The sequence below is a fragment of the Lithobates pipiens genome, unplaced genomic scaffold (genome assembly GCF_037356315.1).
Source record: "Lithobates pipiens isolate NorthernLeopardFrog02 unplaced genomic scaffold, aLitPip1_a1.2 Scaffold_10, whole genome shotgun sequence".
Taxonomy (NCBI): domain Eukaryota; kingdom Metazoa; phylum Chordata; class Amphibia; order Anura; family Ranidae; genus Lithobates; species Lithobates pipiens.
Genome location: NW_027507686.1, coordinates 120,132,818 through 120,149,280, shown reverse-complemented (window position 1 = coordinate 120,149,280; position 16,463 = coordinate 120,132,818).

The following is a 16,463-nucleotide window of genomic DNA, read 5'->3' as shown; positions in this document are numbered from 1 at the left end:
ACTCCCAGTAGTGGGAGGGGTTATTTAGGGAGTACACTTCTTGCCTTAGGGCGTGCCAGTGGCCCTATAACCTACATAGTAAGTACTATGGCTTTGTGTCCCCTGATGTACATCAAAGAAAAGGATTTTACAGGTAAACCATCTTAAAAATCCTGTTTTCTTCAAATAGGACAGTTTGTGAGCAGGCAGGTACATGTAAAAAATACAATGCCAAATTAACAAGGGACACCAACACCAACCTCCATGAGCTTTAAAAATACAAGATAATAATGTTGTTGTGTAAACTTAACACACACAAAAAAAATGGAGATGACTAGAAAATAGTTTAAAAATACCCTCCAAGGTAAGTAAGAGGGACTTTTTAGGCAACAAGGGAGAAAATGTAGACAAAAATTATGTAAATGGTATTTATTTATAGAAAAATAGAAAATTATTCAGGTTTAAATATCACCAATAACAGAACTCATAAAAACAACAACAATGTATACTAACAGATCGTTGGGGCATGGTAATTGTGGATATTCATCCTGATGCGTTTCAGCACAACTATTGGGTCCCTTCATCAGGGGCGTTCAAGGCAGGGTATAACTACCATAGCACATTCTAAAAACAAAACAAAAAAGAAAAAAAAAACATAATCAATCTTGATTAAAAAAAATTACATAAAAAAAATTCCAAACATTATTATGGTTCTGGCTTTAAAAACAAAAAAGATTATTCATGAGCTCACAAGAAATAAGAAAGAAGTTTGTGAGAACTCTGTATGAATATGAGCAGAAAAACAACGTCATTCTTCTAGCATTTTAAAGAAGGAGAATGCGCTGCATTAAACCATTTCACAAATTTCAGCGTGACGAATGTGCTATGTCCATTACGAACGGTAGTTTTACCAGACCGATCACTTCCGTTTCGTAATGGAATCTGAGCATGCGTGAGTTTTTGCGCTTCAGAATTGCATACACATGAACGTATTTTTGGATAGGAACTTTTTCCAACCGAAATATTGAGAACGAAAAGATTGAGAAATCTTTTGTTGGCTGGAATTTGGCCAGCAAAAGTCCGATGGAGCATACACATGATCGCATTTTCGAACCAAAAGTTCTCATTGGTCTTTTGCTAGCCGAATTTCCGTTCGTGTGTATGCAGCTTTATAAAGAAATCACTGTCAGATCAGGATCCTCAGATGCTGTTAAGTAGTTCCATTGAGGGAGCTAAAGTAGTTCATAAAGAATGGGAAAGAATGCAGTTAGAAGACGGAATTGTATACTGGAAAGGCCCATCTGAGGAACCAGGTGTTAATCAGTGTTTCTCAGGAAGGAACAGTTGATGAACAATGTTGACCGCTCTCCATGATGACCATGGCCACTTAGGTCCAGAAAGAACATTTAAGTCAGTCAGAGACCAAATTTTATTGGCCGTCCATGAGGGCTGAAGTGGAAAGCTACTGCTGCTCCTGTATCACATGCATTCAGAAAAAGACTTTCCTAGGCAGGACAGCCCCAATGGGCCATCTACAGAATCAGGGAACAATGGAGTTGGTGTACATTGATTTCTTGTGCTTGGAACCTGACCTGAGTGGGCGGAGTAATGTCCTGGTTTTGACCGATCATTTTACTCATTATGCTCAGTCTTTCCCCACTAGGGATCAACAAGACAGTACTGTAGAAAAGACCCTAGTGGAGAGGTTCTTCTTTAATTATGGACTGCCTCAGTGTTTACACTTAGATTAAGGTCGGGATTTTGAGAGTAAACTAGTCCAAAGATTGTGTGAACTCTTCAGTATCAAAAAAGCCAGAACCACTCCTTCCAATCCCCGAGGAGACCCACAACCTGAACGTTTCAACCATACTCTGTTGAACATGTTAGGAACCCTTCCTTTGGAGAAGAAACAACATTGGGAAAATCACAGTGCTGCAGTGATCCACGCTCACAATAGCACATTGAATTACTCTACTGCAGTAGCGGTGCATCCATAAAGGGTGCAGGAGCATCGTCCCCTCTCTCCTGGCACCACTCTATAACCATAGATATAGATGGATTCAGGCACTGGACACCTGAATAACAGCAGCAGAGGTGTTTTTTGGAAGCACCTGATTAGAGCCATAGGCTCTAATAGGCTCCCCAAAAGTGAACAGCGGGCGCAATGCTGTGCGTTCACTGTTCACTCAGCTGTGTGTTAGCAAAGTGAAGGAATTTTGCTTTGCTAACACTGAACCGCCTCTCAGCCAATCAGGTGCTTGTGTCTGTTACTGGTCACCTAAAAGGCTGAAATGCCAGACGCTTTGATTGGGCACCTGGTAGAGAGGACGGAAGAAGACATTGAGGAGTGTACAGGACACTGCCACTCACCCGCTGCGAGACAGGTAAGTGCCGGGCGATGCACACTGGCAGAATTTGATGGGGCACAGTAGCGGCAATTGATGGGCACACTGGTAGAATTTGATGGGACACAGTAGCGGCAATTGATGGGCACACTGGCAGCATTTGATGGGGCACAGTAGCGGCTATTGATGGGTACATTGGCAGCAATTGATGGGCTCACTGGCAGCAATTGATGGGTACAGTAGCTGTGTTTGATGGCACAGTAGCTGCGTTCAATGGGCACAGTGGCTGTGTTTGATGGGCACAGTGGCTGTGTTTGATGGGCACAGTGGCGGCAATTGATAGCACAGTGGCTGCAATTGATGTTTTTTTTTTCAGTTTGTTTGCACCTCCCTAAAAATTTTGATAGGGCACAGTAGTGTCAATTGATGCGCACACTGGCAGCATTTGATGGGGCACAGTAGCGGCAATTGATGGGCTCACTGGCAGCAACTGATGAGTACAGTAGCTGCCTTTGATGACACAGTGGCTGCGTTTGATGAGCACAGGGGCTGCGTTTGATGGCACAGTAGGCTCTAATAGGCACCCAAAAATGTGAACAGCGGTGCAATGCTGTGCGTTTGCTGTTCACTCAACTGTAATGTTAGCAAAGCAAAGGAATTCGCTTTGCTAACACTGAACCGCCTCTCAGCCAATCAGATGCTCAGGTCTGTTACCTGTTAGCTGATTGGCTGAAATGTTAGGCGCTGTGATTGGATGCCTGAGAGGACAGAAGAAAACATTGAGGAGTGCGCAAGACACTGCCGCTGACTCGCTGTGAGACAGGTAATTGCTGGGCGATGCACACTGGCAGAATTTGATGGGGCACAGTAGCAGCAATTGATGGGCACACTGGCAGCATTTTATGGGGCACCGTAGTGGCAATTGATGGACACAATGGCAACATTTGGGGCACAGTAGTGGCAATTGATGGGCACACTGGCAGCATTTGATGGGGCACAGTAGGGGCAATTGATGGGCACACTGGCAGCAATTGATGGGTACAGCAGCAGTATTTTTTGGCACAGTGGCTGCATTTGATGGCACAGTGGTTGCAATTAATGTTTTTTTTCAGTTTGTTTGCACTCCACCCCCCCCCCCCCAAAATTTTGAGCATCAGATGCCACTGCTCTACTGGATACTCCCCCTACGATTGATGTTTGACAGGGAGGCTGCTTGCTAGTGGATTTGGCCTTTGGAACATAGATCACATATCCCAGGCCTCTTACCGAGGGTACATCGTCAGACTTCGAAAGAATTTAAAGGCTGCCTATGCCTATGAGAAAGCTAGGAAAGCATCTACTGCCAGAGAACGGACAAACAAGAAAAACTTTGATCTCAAAGTAAGGGTTCAAGACCTGCAACCTGGATATCGGGTGTTGTTGCACAATCTGGGAGGGCCAGGGAAACATAAGCTGGCTGACCAATGGCGCTCCCAGCCCTATATTTTCTGCAAACGATTACCTGGGCTTAGTGTATCAGATCTGCCCTGAAGGTCAGACTGGCCCCCTAAAAATTTGGCATCAAAATCATTTGCTGCCTATATCTGAGGCTGTCAGAGTGCCCCCATCCCCTTACCCAGAGGCCCATCAGACTCCTACCTTGAGGTCTAGGATTGATCGGGGGGGCATAAGTCCATGTCTCCTGATGAGGAGAGTGATGAAAAAGAACTAACCCTTGATTGGCTATGGGTTCCCTCCTCTGGAGACAAACCTACTCCTCCTCAGATTTCAGGGGGAAACTGTAAGGAAGCGTATTATGAGGGGAAGACTCAAGTTTTACTGCCTCAAGTCGAAGGGCTGGAGCCCCACCTTGCAAGAGGAAACAAGGAAGTTAAGATGGAACTCGGTGAGACATCTAATGTGGTCGGAAATCCCTGTTTCTCTTAATAATTAAGTGGAAAGCTAGAGTCATCTAAGAGGAGCCTGAGCCAGAACATGGGCCAGAATCTGAGTCAGAGCTTGAACCAGAACCCAGATGTATATTCTGGGGAACAGATCATGGACCAGGGCCACTGGAAAGCATCTATTCTAGATTGAGACAGAAATCTGCCCTCCAAGAGATTGACCTATGACACCTTTGGAGAAAACGCTGATGAACTTATCACTACCACTCAATGTTCTAATCAAGCACCTGCCTCCTTTATCGAACCTTTGATAGAGGATGACCTTGATCCACCTCCTGACACTACTGGGTGGGCTACTAATTTATTACTGGCCTGTCACAAAATTGATATGACTGCCTGACAATATATATAATTTGCTTCTTGAAAATCCTTCTTTGGATCAGTTGCTGACTGTACCAGCTCCCGAGCTATAACATAATTGTAGAGTAAAGTGATCTCACAGGTTGTGTCCTTTCTTCAGGGACCAAAGACTTTCAAGTGGGGGGAGGAAGTAGCGATGTCGAACTATAAGTGTAATATTGTGTGCTCTCTCCATCATTCCTCATCTATAGTTGTTTCCCTTTAACGCTGGGTACCAGTGACTTTCATCATATCCATGAGCCCAACCCAATAAATTGTGGGACTAGTAATCTTTCTGACCGGCAATTCCACTGCATAACCATACACTGGGACTGCACATCCCAGGGATCCTTGCTAACAATCGAGGGAACTTCTGGGAGAGACTATAAAGGAGCCAGGATATCCGCCTCATGGTCTCTTCTTCCTGGGCCTTGTGTGATGCACATCTCTCTGTGACGGGAAGAGAGAGGTTGCGGCCTACCACACGGCGTTCAAGAGATTCCAGCCCGGCCTCAGAGGGCCTAAAACCTGCTTGCTGTTCGTCAGACATCTACACGCCACCAACTCAGCAGCTCAACACCATGTTTGTCCACCTTCTGCACCTGTAAATCATCGCTGGTGGCTTCATTGACAGATGACTTTTCCCGGTCGCGGCTTATAAGGCATCTAGTTCGGTACAGACATTGGTGAGAGGGCAATTGCCCATCTTCTGCAATCTTTCCCTGGTTACTTTATTGGAACACTGTGTACAGACACCTTTACCTTGGGAACACTTTTACTGTAGTTCTATTTTTTTTTTTTTTTTTTTTTTATTCTTTATTTAAATTTTTCATTTAAGTTGCGTACAAAACATAATCAAGTATTATAAAAGAAAACCATAGGACCAAAATACATTCATGCCCTTCAATTTTTCACATTATCCTGGTTTTCTTTCTTTACTTCTAGAGTTCTTCTAAAATATCTCCCTCCCACCCCTCTCCCCACCCCTACCGACCCATTACCTCGTTAAAAATCATAGATTGTCTAAAGATTTTCCAGTATTTCCATTTCACATGGAATCTCTTTCTTTCTCTTTCTTCCTCCATTCCCAGCCCTTCAATACTATACATTTCCTCAACTTTTCCTAGCCATTCCTTTACTTTGGGTGCTTCTATTTCTTTCCATTTTTTCGGAATCAGGCTTTTTGCCACGTTTATTAATGAGCTTGTGAGGGAATTCCTATACTCCTTAATTGGGGTATCTACTGCATGAAATAGGCATAACCATGGGTTCTCAGGTAACTGTATTTTAGCTATTACTTCTATATATCTTATTATTTCTCTCCAATATTCTTTAACCACTTTCAGACCGGACCATTTTGCTGGTAAATGACCAGAGGTCTTTTTACACTTTGGCACTGCGCTGCTTTAACTGGTAATTGCGCGGTCATGCAATGTTGTACCCAAACAAAATTTGCGTCCTTTTCTTCCCACAAATAGAGCTTTCTTTTGATGGTATTTGATTGCCTCTGCGATTTTTATTTTTTGCGATATAAACGTAAAAAGACCGCAAATTTTGAAAAAAAATGATATTTTCTAATTTTGTTATTAGAAAAATCCAATAAACTCAATTTTAGTCATACATTTAGGCCAAAATGTATTCAGCCACATGTCTTTGGTAAAAAAAAAGTCAATAATTGTATATTTATTGGTTTGCGCAAAAGTTGTCACATCTACAAACTAAGGTACGTTTTCTGGAATTTACGCAGCTTTTAGTTTACGACTGCCTATCTCATTTCTTGAGGTGCTAAAATGACAGGGCAGTACAAAACCCCCCCAAATGACCCCATTTTGGAAAGTAGACCCCCTAAGGAAATTGATAAGAGGCATGTTGAGCCCATTGAATATTTTATTTTTTTGCCTCAAGCGATTGAATAATGACAAAAAAAAAATTATTTTTTTTTTTTTACACAAAGTTGTCACTAAATGATATATTGCTCACACATGCTATGGGCGTATGTGAAATGACACCCCAAAATAAATTCTGCTGCTTCTCCTGAGTACGGGGATACCACATATGTGGGACTTTTTGGGAGCCTAGCCGCGTACAGGGCCCCGAAAACCAAGCACCGCCTTCAGGCTTTCTAAGGGCGTCAATTTTTGATTTCACGCCTCACTACCTATTACAGTTTTGAAGGCCATAAAATGCCAAGATGGCACAAAACCCCCACAAATGACCCCATTTTAGAAAGTAGACACCCCAAGCTATTTGCTGAGAGGCATGTTGAGTCCATGGAATATTTTATATTTTGCCACAAGTTGCGGGAAAATTACAAACTTTTTTTTTTTTTTTTTTTTTTTCACAAAGTTGTCACTAAATGATATATTGCTCATGCATGCCATGGGCATATGTGAAATGACACCCCAAAATAAATTCTGCTGCTTCTCCTGAGTACGGGGATACCACATATGTGGGACTTTTTGGGAGCCTAGCCGCGTACGGGGCCCCGAAAACCAAGCACCGCCTTCAGGCTTTCTAAGGGCGTAATTTTTTGAGTTCACTTCTCACTACCTATTACAGTTTTGAAGGCCATAAAATGCCAAGATGGCACAAAACCCCCACAAATGACCCCATTTTAGAAAGTAGACACCCCAAGCTATTTGCTGAGAGGCATGTTGAGTCCATGGAATATTTTATATTTTGCCACAAGTTGCGGGAAAATTACAAACTTTTTTTTTTTTTCACAAAGTTGTCACTAAATGATATATTGCTCACGCATGCCATGGGCATATGTGAAATGACACCCCAAAATAAATTCTGCTGCTTCTCCTGAGTACGGGGATACCACATATGTGGGACTTTTTGGGAGCCTAGCCGCGTACGGGGCCCCAAAAACCAAGCACCGCCTTCAGGCTTTCTAAGGGCGTTACAGTTTTGAAGGCCATAAAATGCCAAGATGGCACAAACCCCCCCCCCCCAAATGACCCCATTTTAGAAAGTAGACACCCCTAAATTTAGGGGTACACTAGTGAGACTAGGTAATAAATGGCGGGTGCCCTGAAACTATAAAAAAATAACTAACCAACCAGCGTCACCTGTAACAGTTATATGGTGATCACTGGTGAAAGGGTTAACTAGGGGGCAATCAGGGGGCTTTATGCGGTAGTATATGGGGGTCCCTGGCGCTATAAAAAGCTGCGGCGAACCTAAATACCTACCTGCCTAACTAGCGTCACCTGTGACACTAATACAGCGATCAGAAAAACGATCGCTTATTAGGCTGGGTTCACACTGGAGCGATGCGGGAACGCCACGAATGCGCGGCGGGTTCCCGCATCGCATGCCTCCCGGCGGCAGTTCACACTGCCCTATGCGAACTGCTGGGAGTGTCAGTGAAATGTTAATGACACCCCCAGATCAGTTCGCATATCGCAGTGCGATCTGCAAACTTGGATCGCATGGTGTGAACACCCATGCGATCCGATTCTGCTGCGGACCAAAAAAAGGGTCCCGTGCGAGTTTGCGGCGGGTGCGACACGAATTCAGCCATACTATCTGTATAGCTGAACTCGAATCGCACAGAGATCGGATGTGATTTGCACTGCAGTGCGGTGCGAATCACATCCGTTCTCATAAACCGCTGCAATGTGAACCCAGCCTTAGTGACACTGGCGACGGGGGGTGATCACGGGGTTAAACCTTTATTGGGGGGGTTAGGGGGGTACCTTAGAACTAAAGGGGGCTAACCCTAACTGCCCTAACAGTTATTAGTCACAAATGACACCTGCCGGGTGATCAGGGGGTTAAACCTTTATTAGGTAATAAATGGCGGGTGCCCTGAAACTATAAAAAAATAACTAACCAACCAGCGTCACCTGTAACAGTTATATGGTGATCACTGGTGAAAGGGTTAACTAGGGGGCAATCAGGGGGCTTTATGCGGTAGTATATGGGGGTCCCTAGCGCTATAAAAAGCTGCGGCGAACCTAAATACCTACCTGCCTAACTAGCGTCACCTGTGACACTAATACGGCGATCAGAAAAATGATCGCTTATTAGGCTGGGTTCACACTGGAGCGATGCGGAAACGCCGCGAATCCGCGGCGGGTTCCCGCATCGCATGCCTCCCGGCGGCAGTTCACACTGCCCTATGCGAACTGCTGGGAGTGTCAGTGAAATGTTACTGACACCCCCAGATCAGTTCGCATATCGCAGTGCGATCTGCAAACTCGGATCGCATGGTGTGAACACCCATGCGATCCGATTCTGCTGCGGGCCAAAAAAAGGGTCCCGTGCGAATTTGCGGCGGGTGCGGCGGGTGTGGCGGGTGCGGCGGGTGCGGCGAATGGCTGAACTCGAATCGCACAGAGATCGGATGTGATTTGCACTGCAGTGCGGTGCGAATCACATTCGTTCTCATAAACCGCTGCAATGTGAACCCAGCCTTAGTGACACTGGCGACGGGGGGTGATCACGGGGTTAAACCTTTATTGGGGGGGTTAGGGGGGTACATTAGAACTAAAGGGGGCTAACCCTAACTGCCCTAACAGTTATTACAGTCACAAATGACACCAATGCAAAAAAAAAAAAAAAAAAAAAAAATGACATTGGTGTCACTGTGACTGGGGGGCAGGGGTAATTGGGGGGGTGATCGGGGGGTAAAGGGGGGGTGTGAGTGTGCCTGGCATGTTCTACTGTGTGTGGGATGTGTTGGTGCAACTCACTGATCCGCTCTCCTCCGTGTCGGAACGAAAAATACCGACACGGAGGAGAGAATACATCACTTCCTCTCCTGTGTTTACATTACAGGAGAGGAAGTGATGTCACCGGGGATTTCCATTCGTCGGGAGCGATCGCGAGGGGGTGGCCATGAATGAATGGCCGTCCCCTCGTCCGGGATCGCTCCCGAACGAAAACCGACCGCCGCAGGCACCGGGCGGGGGCCCGATCGGGCCCCCGACCCGCGGGAGGCAAAGGACGTACATGTATGTGCTTATGCCTGCCCGTGCCATTCTGATGACGTACATCGGCGTGCGGCGGTCGGCAAGTGGTTAATCTTGGGACAATCCCACCATACTTTTTTTTTTTATTAGGGCACCTGTAAAGATCCTGTAAAGGAACAATAAAAAAAAACGTACCCTTCGTCCCTTTTTTCCGATCTCTATATAGCGTAAGAGGGGCGGGAGGACACGTAGAGAGAGAGGGAAAAAAAAAGAAAACGCATAAGGAACAAAAAAAGGGGAATGTCCTTATACTTTTGCAGCTCTATTTCAGCTTGATCCAATTGTCTAATCAGCTGCTATCCACCACATAATGGAAAGTTACTCTCCAGAAGATATCGCTCCGAGCTTATCGCATAGTTAAATCGCAGAGTTCATCATTTAATTTGCAGCTTAGTTCGTAACATAGTTCATAACCTTTTCAGTCAGTACTAAGCTGTATCAATACTTAGTCCTTAAGTGAGCTTAAAACTCAGTACTAGTTTAAACTATCAGTTTAGTAGTTTCCAGTACTTCCAGCATTTAATCAATTGAGCCACTCCTGGATTCATAGTTTTCAGACAAATTCATTGCTCCATCAAGACCTCTCTTATGTCTCCAGTCACTTAACCCTTTCAGGCCCCCCAGTTTAGATGGAATTGAAAATTCTGCGACTTGGTAGATTTTCCTTTTTTTTTTTTTTTTCCTTCTCTGTATTTTATTTTGCTGGGGCACCTATGAAGATCCTATAGAGAACCTATGAAAAACGTACCATTCATCCCTCTTTCCCGGTCTCTGTATAGCGTAAGAGAGGCGGGAAGATACAAAAAAAAAAAAAACGCAGAGGGGGGGGGGGGGGGAGGGGAAGAAAAAAAAAAGGAATGTCCTTATACTTTTGTAGCTCTATATTAGCTGAACCCAATTATCTAATCAGCTGCTATCCACCACAGGAAGGAAAGTTACTCTCCAGTAGATATCGCTCCGAACTTATCGCATAGTTAAATCGCAGAGTTCATCACTTAATTTGCAGCTTAGTTCATAACCTTTTCAGTCAGTACTAAGCTGTATCAATACTTAGTCCTTAAGTGAGCTTAAAACTCAGTGCTAGTTTCAACTATCAGTTTAGCAGTTTCCAGTACTTCCAGCATTTAATCAATTGAGCCACTCCTAGGGTTATTAGGCAATCATTGACATTTAAACAGGTCCTCTCATTGGTACGTTCATACAAACATTTCAATTCCGTAGCTCTCATAGATTCATAGGTTTCAAAAAGAATCATTGCTCCATCAAGACCTCTCTTATGTCTCCAGTCAGTTAAATTTTAGCCAGCCCCAGCTGCTGCATCTCTCCCTCAGTTAGTCATCAAATCTCTTTAGCTTCCACAGCAAACACAGTTCAAACACAGTTCACGATGCAACAGCGCTGGATAACCTAGGGGCTCTGGAGGGTAGTATGCAGAGCATAATATACAGAGGACACAAAGGCAGAGATAAGAGGGGGGGCGTATGGAGGAGACAGAGGGGAGGCCAGCAACCAACAGTCACTCGTGGGGTCTCAGGATCAGGTGTTTTCTCTTGCAGCCATTTTTTTGATTGAACCAGGGATATCTCTCACTTACCCCTGTTCAGTTTCTTGCATCCTTTACTGCTGTCCACCCCGATCTATCAGTCGCTCCTCCTTGGTCTCCTGATCCAATATCATGGGGAATAGGCATCTGCGGGGGTCACCATGTGCTGTCCTCTAACACGGTGTTCTATCCCACTTCACCAGCATCTGCATCAGACTTGCTGCCATGGATCTCCTGCCTCCCCTTCCGTCCTCACAGACACCGCCTCGGGCTCCTCCCCCAGCTTTCCCACATCACATCCTCCCCCACTCATGCCATTTAACAGCTTGGCCTTTAGGGGTCTCTCTGTTTGGTACCCCTGTAGCCCAGTACCCCTTGCCTCCTAGCCATGATGATGCCTCTTGGATGGGATGTGTGGGGGTGTTTGGTGGACCCTTGCACAACATATTTGTGATTCATATATGTAATGACGTTTGCTTGTTATATAATCATTTTTTTTGTTTAACTATGCATAGTATATTTTGTGTCCCAGGGTGACCTTCCTCTGATATTTTCTGCTGGACTGACACTTTGTAATTCCTCATTTATGCTGCTTAATGGGGACCAGAGACTTTCAGTAGTCTGTCTCTCACAGTCAACAGAACCCCCTCCTTCAGTGCCTTTTATAGGGGTGGACTGGGGTGAGACACACAGACGCCAGTGACTCCTGTTCACCCGAAATATCTAAAACACTGTTTTCTTTTTTTGCTGCTTGTGCCCTATCTCTATCTTCTCTTATCCTGGCTGGGGTGGTTGGGGAGGGCTGGATATGCTTGCCCTGAGCCTGACAATTTTAGTCTTGTAGAGTTGTGAGTGGTGGACCATTTGTCTGCCTATCACACTTTACCCTCCACCTTTCTTGGAGATTGATAACTTAACCACTTACAGACCGGACCATTTTGCTGGTCAAAGACCAGACCACTTTTTGCGATTCAGCACTGCGTCACTTTAACTGACAATTGCGCGGTCATGCAACGTGGCTCCCAAACAAAATTGATGTCCTTTTTTTCCCACAAATAGAGCTTTCTTTTGGTGGTATTTGATCACCTCTGCGGTTTTTATTTTTTGCGCTATAAACAAAAATAGAGCGACAATTTTGAAAAAAACGCATTCTTTTTTACTTTATCTTATTATAAATATCCCCCAAAAATATATAAAAAACATTTTTTCCCTCAGTCTAGGCTGATACGTATTCTTCTATTATGGCATTTTTATTAATATTTTTTTTTTACTAGTAATGGCGGCGATCAGCGATTTTTATTGTGACTGCGACATTATGGCGGACACATCGGACATTTTTGACACATTTTTGGGACCATTGGCATTTATACCGCAATCACTGCTATATAAATGCAGTGATTCCTGTGTAAATGACACTGGCAGTGAAGGGGTTAACCAGTGGGTGGCAGTGTAGGGGTTAAGTGTTCCTAGGGGTGTCTTACTAACTGTTGGGGGCTGGGCTTTAATTTAGTGAACACTGATCTCTGCTCCAATCACATGGAACAGAGATCAGCGTCACTAGTTGCTAGGCAGAATGGAGAAATGCTGTTTACAACGGCATTTCTTCATTCGGCCGCTCCGTGAGACGATCGCGGGTATGCCCGCGGCGATCGAGTCCGCGGGTCCCGCGACCGGACTCACAGGGGTCCCGACCAGCGCGGGAGCGCGCCGCCGCCGGCGCGCTCCCGATGGCAGGGCGGCAAATTTAAAGGGAGGTACAGGTACGCCCATTTGCCTGCCCGTGCCATTCGGCCGACGTACATCGGCGTGCGCTGGTCGGCAACTGGTTAAAGATAATTTCTCTAAACACAAAGGGTCTTAACATATCCCCAAAAAAAAGACAAATTCTTTTAAATGATCTGAAATATTCCCATGTTGATATAGCATTCATACAAGAAACCCACTTCAGGGATGACAAACTACCTATCCTCAAAAACTGATTTTACCCTCTGACCTATCACTCTACTAATAAGAAAGCTAAGTCTAGAGGAGTCTCTATACTGTTGTTTAGTAAGCTTCCTTGGACTTGTCACACACCTTGGTGGACATGGAGGGATGCTTTGTGTCATAGTGTCTCATAGGTAAAATATACTTGATTTGGGCAACGATATATGCCCCTAATGATCATCAGGATATCTTTATTCACCATACCTTAGACCAACTTCTGGAATTTAAGGAAGGTCAATTGATTTTGGGTGGGGACTTAAATATTCCCTTGAACCTTAAGTTAGACACCTCCTTGGGCTCTTCCTCTGTCCCCACTGGCTCCCACAAATGGAACACACAAGCTATATAGCTCAATTGATTGATGTCTGGCGACTACAAAATTCATGCGAGAGGGAGTACACGTTCTATTCCCCTCTTCCATTGGTTCCATGACATTGTCCGACCATGCTCCCATTTCACTGACCTATCTATTCATAAACATCAACTTCTCCAAGACTCGTTTTTAGTGGTTGAACGAAAGCTTCCTACAGGTACCAGAAATACTTGAGGTGGTAACCAGAGAATTCAACTTCTACTTTTAGATGAATGCTAACTCAGACTTTGACCCAGGGACATTATGTGAGGCTCATAAAGCTTGATCAGGGGCATACTTATTAAACATGGCTCCCGGATCAAAAAAAAAAAAAGGGGGGGGAAAACCGTTAGCTCTGCTCCTATTCAAACTTCATCCTGTGGTATCTTGCCACAAACACGCTCCCTCGTCGTCTCTGGTCCTCGAACTTACTTCCCTCCGTGGTCAAATCAAAGATCTACTGCGCTATAAAGCCAAGGCAGCATTGCAAATATATGTCACAAAATTAGTTATGAATCCGTAAATAAATGTGGGAAAACTCTAGCTAGGTTAATTATCAAACATAAACTACAAACATATATCCCTAAAATCATGACACTGAATGCTCAAAAGACTGTACTGCCCAAATAGATCACACAGTTATTTAAGGACTTTTATGCTTCCCTATATAACTTGCCTACACCATCAATTTACCAGTCCCCAATAAATGAATACATTGCATCCTCCTAGATTCCTAAGCTTTCAACTGAGGTTTAGGAGGAACCAGATGCCACAATAGGATTAGAGGAACTAGAACAGGCCATTAGCTTGACTAAAACAGGTAAGGCCCCAGGCCCTGACGGGTATACTCTACAATATTATAAGACCATACTCCTGCTCCTTGGCCCCTATATGGTAGACCTATTTAATGCACTTGGAGCAGATACGGTCCTACCTAGAGATACTTTGAGGGCACATATCTTTGTCATTCCTAAGGAATGCAAAGATCCAACCTGTGTAACGGTTACAGGCCCATCTCTCTCCTGAACATTGACCTCAAATTGTTCACCAAGATTCTCGCTAACCACCTAGCGCACCACTTACAAGACCTAGTGCATTCAGACTAGGGGGGTTTTGTCCCCACCAGGGAAGCAAGGGATAACACAACTAAGGTTCTGGCTTGGCTAGGGTGCCCCCATAGAGAGCTGCTGACCGTGGGGGCACTCGACAGGAGGGAGGGGACAGGAGCAACAAAGAGGGACCCAAGAAAAGAGGAGAATGCGGGCTGCTCTGTGCTAAACCAACTGCACAGAGGAGGTAAGTATAACATGTTTGTTATTTTAAAAAAACTAACGGAACAAGGCAGGGATATCGATTATCCCCCCTCTATTGTTTTCTCTTTCGCTAGAACCATTTCTCTGCAAAATCTGACTCAACTCAGATATACAAGCTTAGTGATTGGAGATACCCAATACAAAATCTCCGCATATGCGGACGATTTATTCTTCTCTCTGACAAATCCTATTATATCACTCCTCCTCAGAGAATTTGAAATTTATGCATCACTTTCCAATTTAAAAATACATTTTAGTAAATCGGAAGCCATGGGGGTTGAGATATCGCCTACCATCTTGCCAACGTTAAAATCTAGCTTCAATGTTACTTGGATGGACTCTGCTTTAAAATACTTAGGTACTTATATCCCTGCAAACATCTACCATACTTTTGAACTCAAGTAGAACCCGTATCCTGCTGGTGAACTGGCATAAGGGACTACACTCCTGGTTTGGCAGTTGTAAACTACTAAAAATGTGTATCCTGCCAAAGTTCCTTTACCTATTCCAAGTTCTACCAGTCTCTTTTTATTAGGTTTATATGGACAAAAAAAAAAAACACGTTTACCTCGCCACCTACTGTCACTACCCAAACAATACGGCGGTCTGGTGCTGCTTGATATTCAGAAATACTATCAGGCCAATCACCTCGGTAGAATTATAGACTGTTGTCGTCATCACTCCACTAAACTTTGGGCATAACTGGAGCAGGCCAAAACTGATGTTTCATTAAAGGGTGCTCTATGGTGTTATGATCATCTCCCACCAATGTTAAAATCGTACCCTTTATTGGGTACGACGCTTCTAATAAGCTCGCAGGTCTGCACACAGACTTCTCTCTACCCCAGATTCCCCCCTGTTCCCTATTATAGGGAACCCACAGTTTTCTCCCGGTCTCAATTTACATATGTTCAGGACCTTACATCAAGGGGGTTGGGTTCAGGCATCCCATTTTTTGATGCCCAGCTGCACAACCACAATTACCATCCATACACAATTGGTACCAAGACTTGAAGCGTACGTTTATGCCTGCCCAACTGCAGTACATCCTCAGATTTTCCCTGAAATCATCAGTCTGTACGAAAATCCAAGAGACCAATTATAACCTTTTAACAAGATGGTACCTCTCCCCTCACCTACTACACAAATATTATCCCGCCACAAATGATCTCTGTTGGAGATGCCAGGGGGACACAGGAATGCTAATCCACATATTCTGGCCGTGCCCTCAACTAACCCACTTCTGAACAGCAGTAAGGGAAATCACTCAAAAATTCACCAAATACAAGATTCCTGGTTATCCGGCCTTCTTCCTGCTACACGGCTCCACAATTTCACCCAAACTCTATAAAAGATCCACTGTGCGACACCTCTTGAATTCCACGAAGTACTGTATCCCACTCCACTGGAAGAAACAATCACCGCTGACTACAGCAGGTTGGCTTAATAAAATGGAAGATATCAATAAAATGGAGGATCTAATACTCACTGCGCAAAATCAACAAGAAAAATACTCTAAGATTGGGGGCTTTTGAATCAGTTTGTCATTACTGCAGAGGGTGTGGCCCTGCTTAGAACCGAATATCACATCTACGTTCCGTTAAGTGAATACTTTAGTTATCCGGACCCAACACCTTCTCAGCCCCCCCCCCATTTGGTCTCTCCCCCCCCTCGTTCCTCC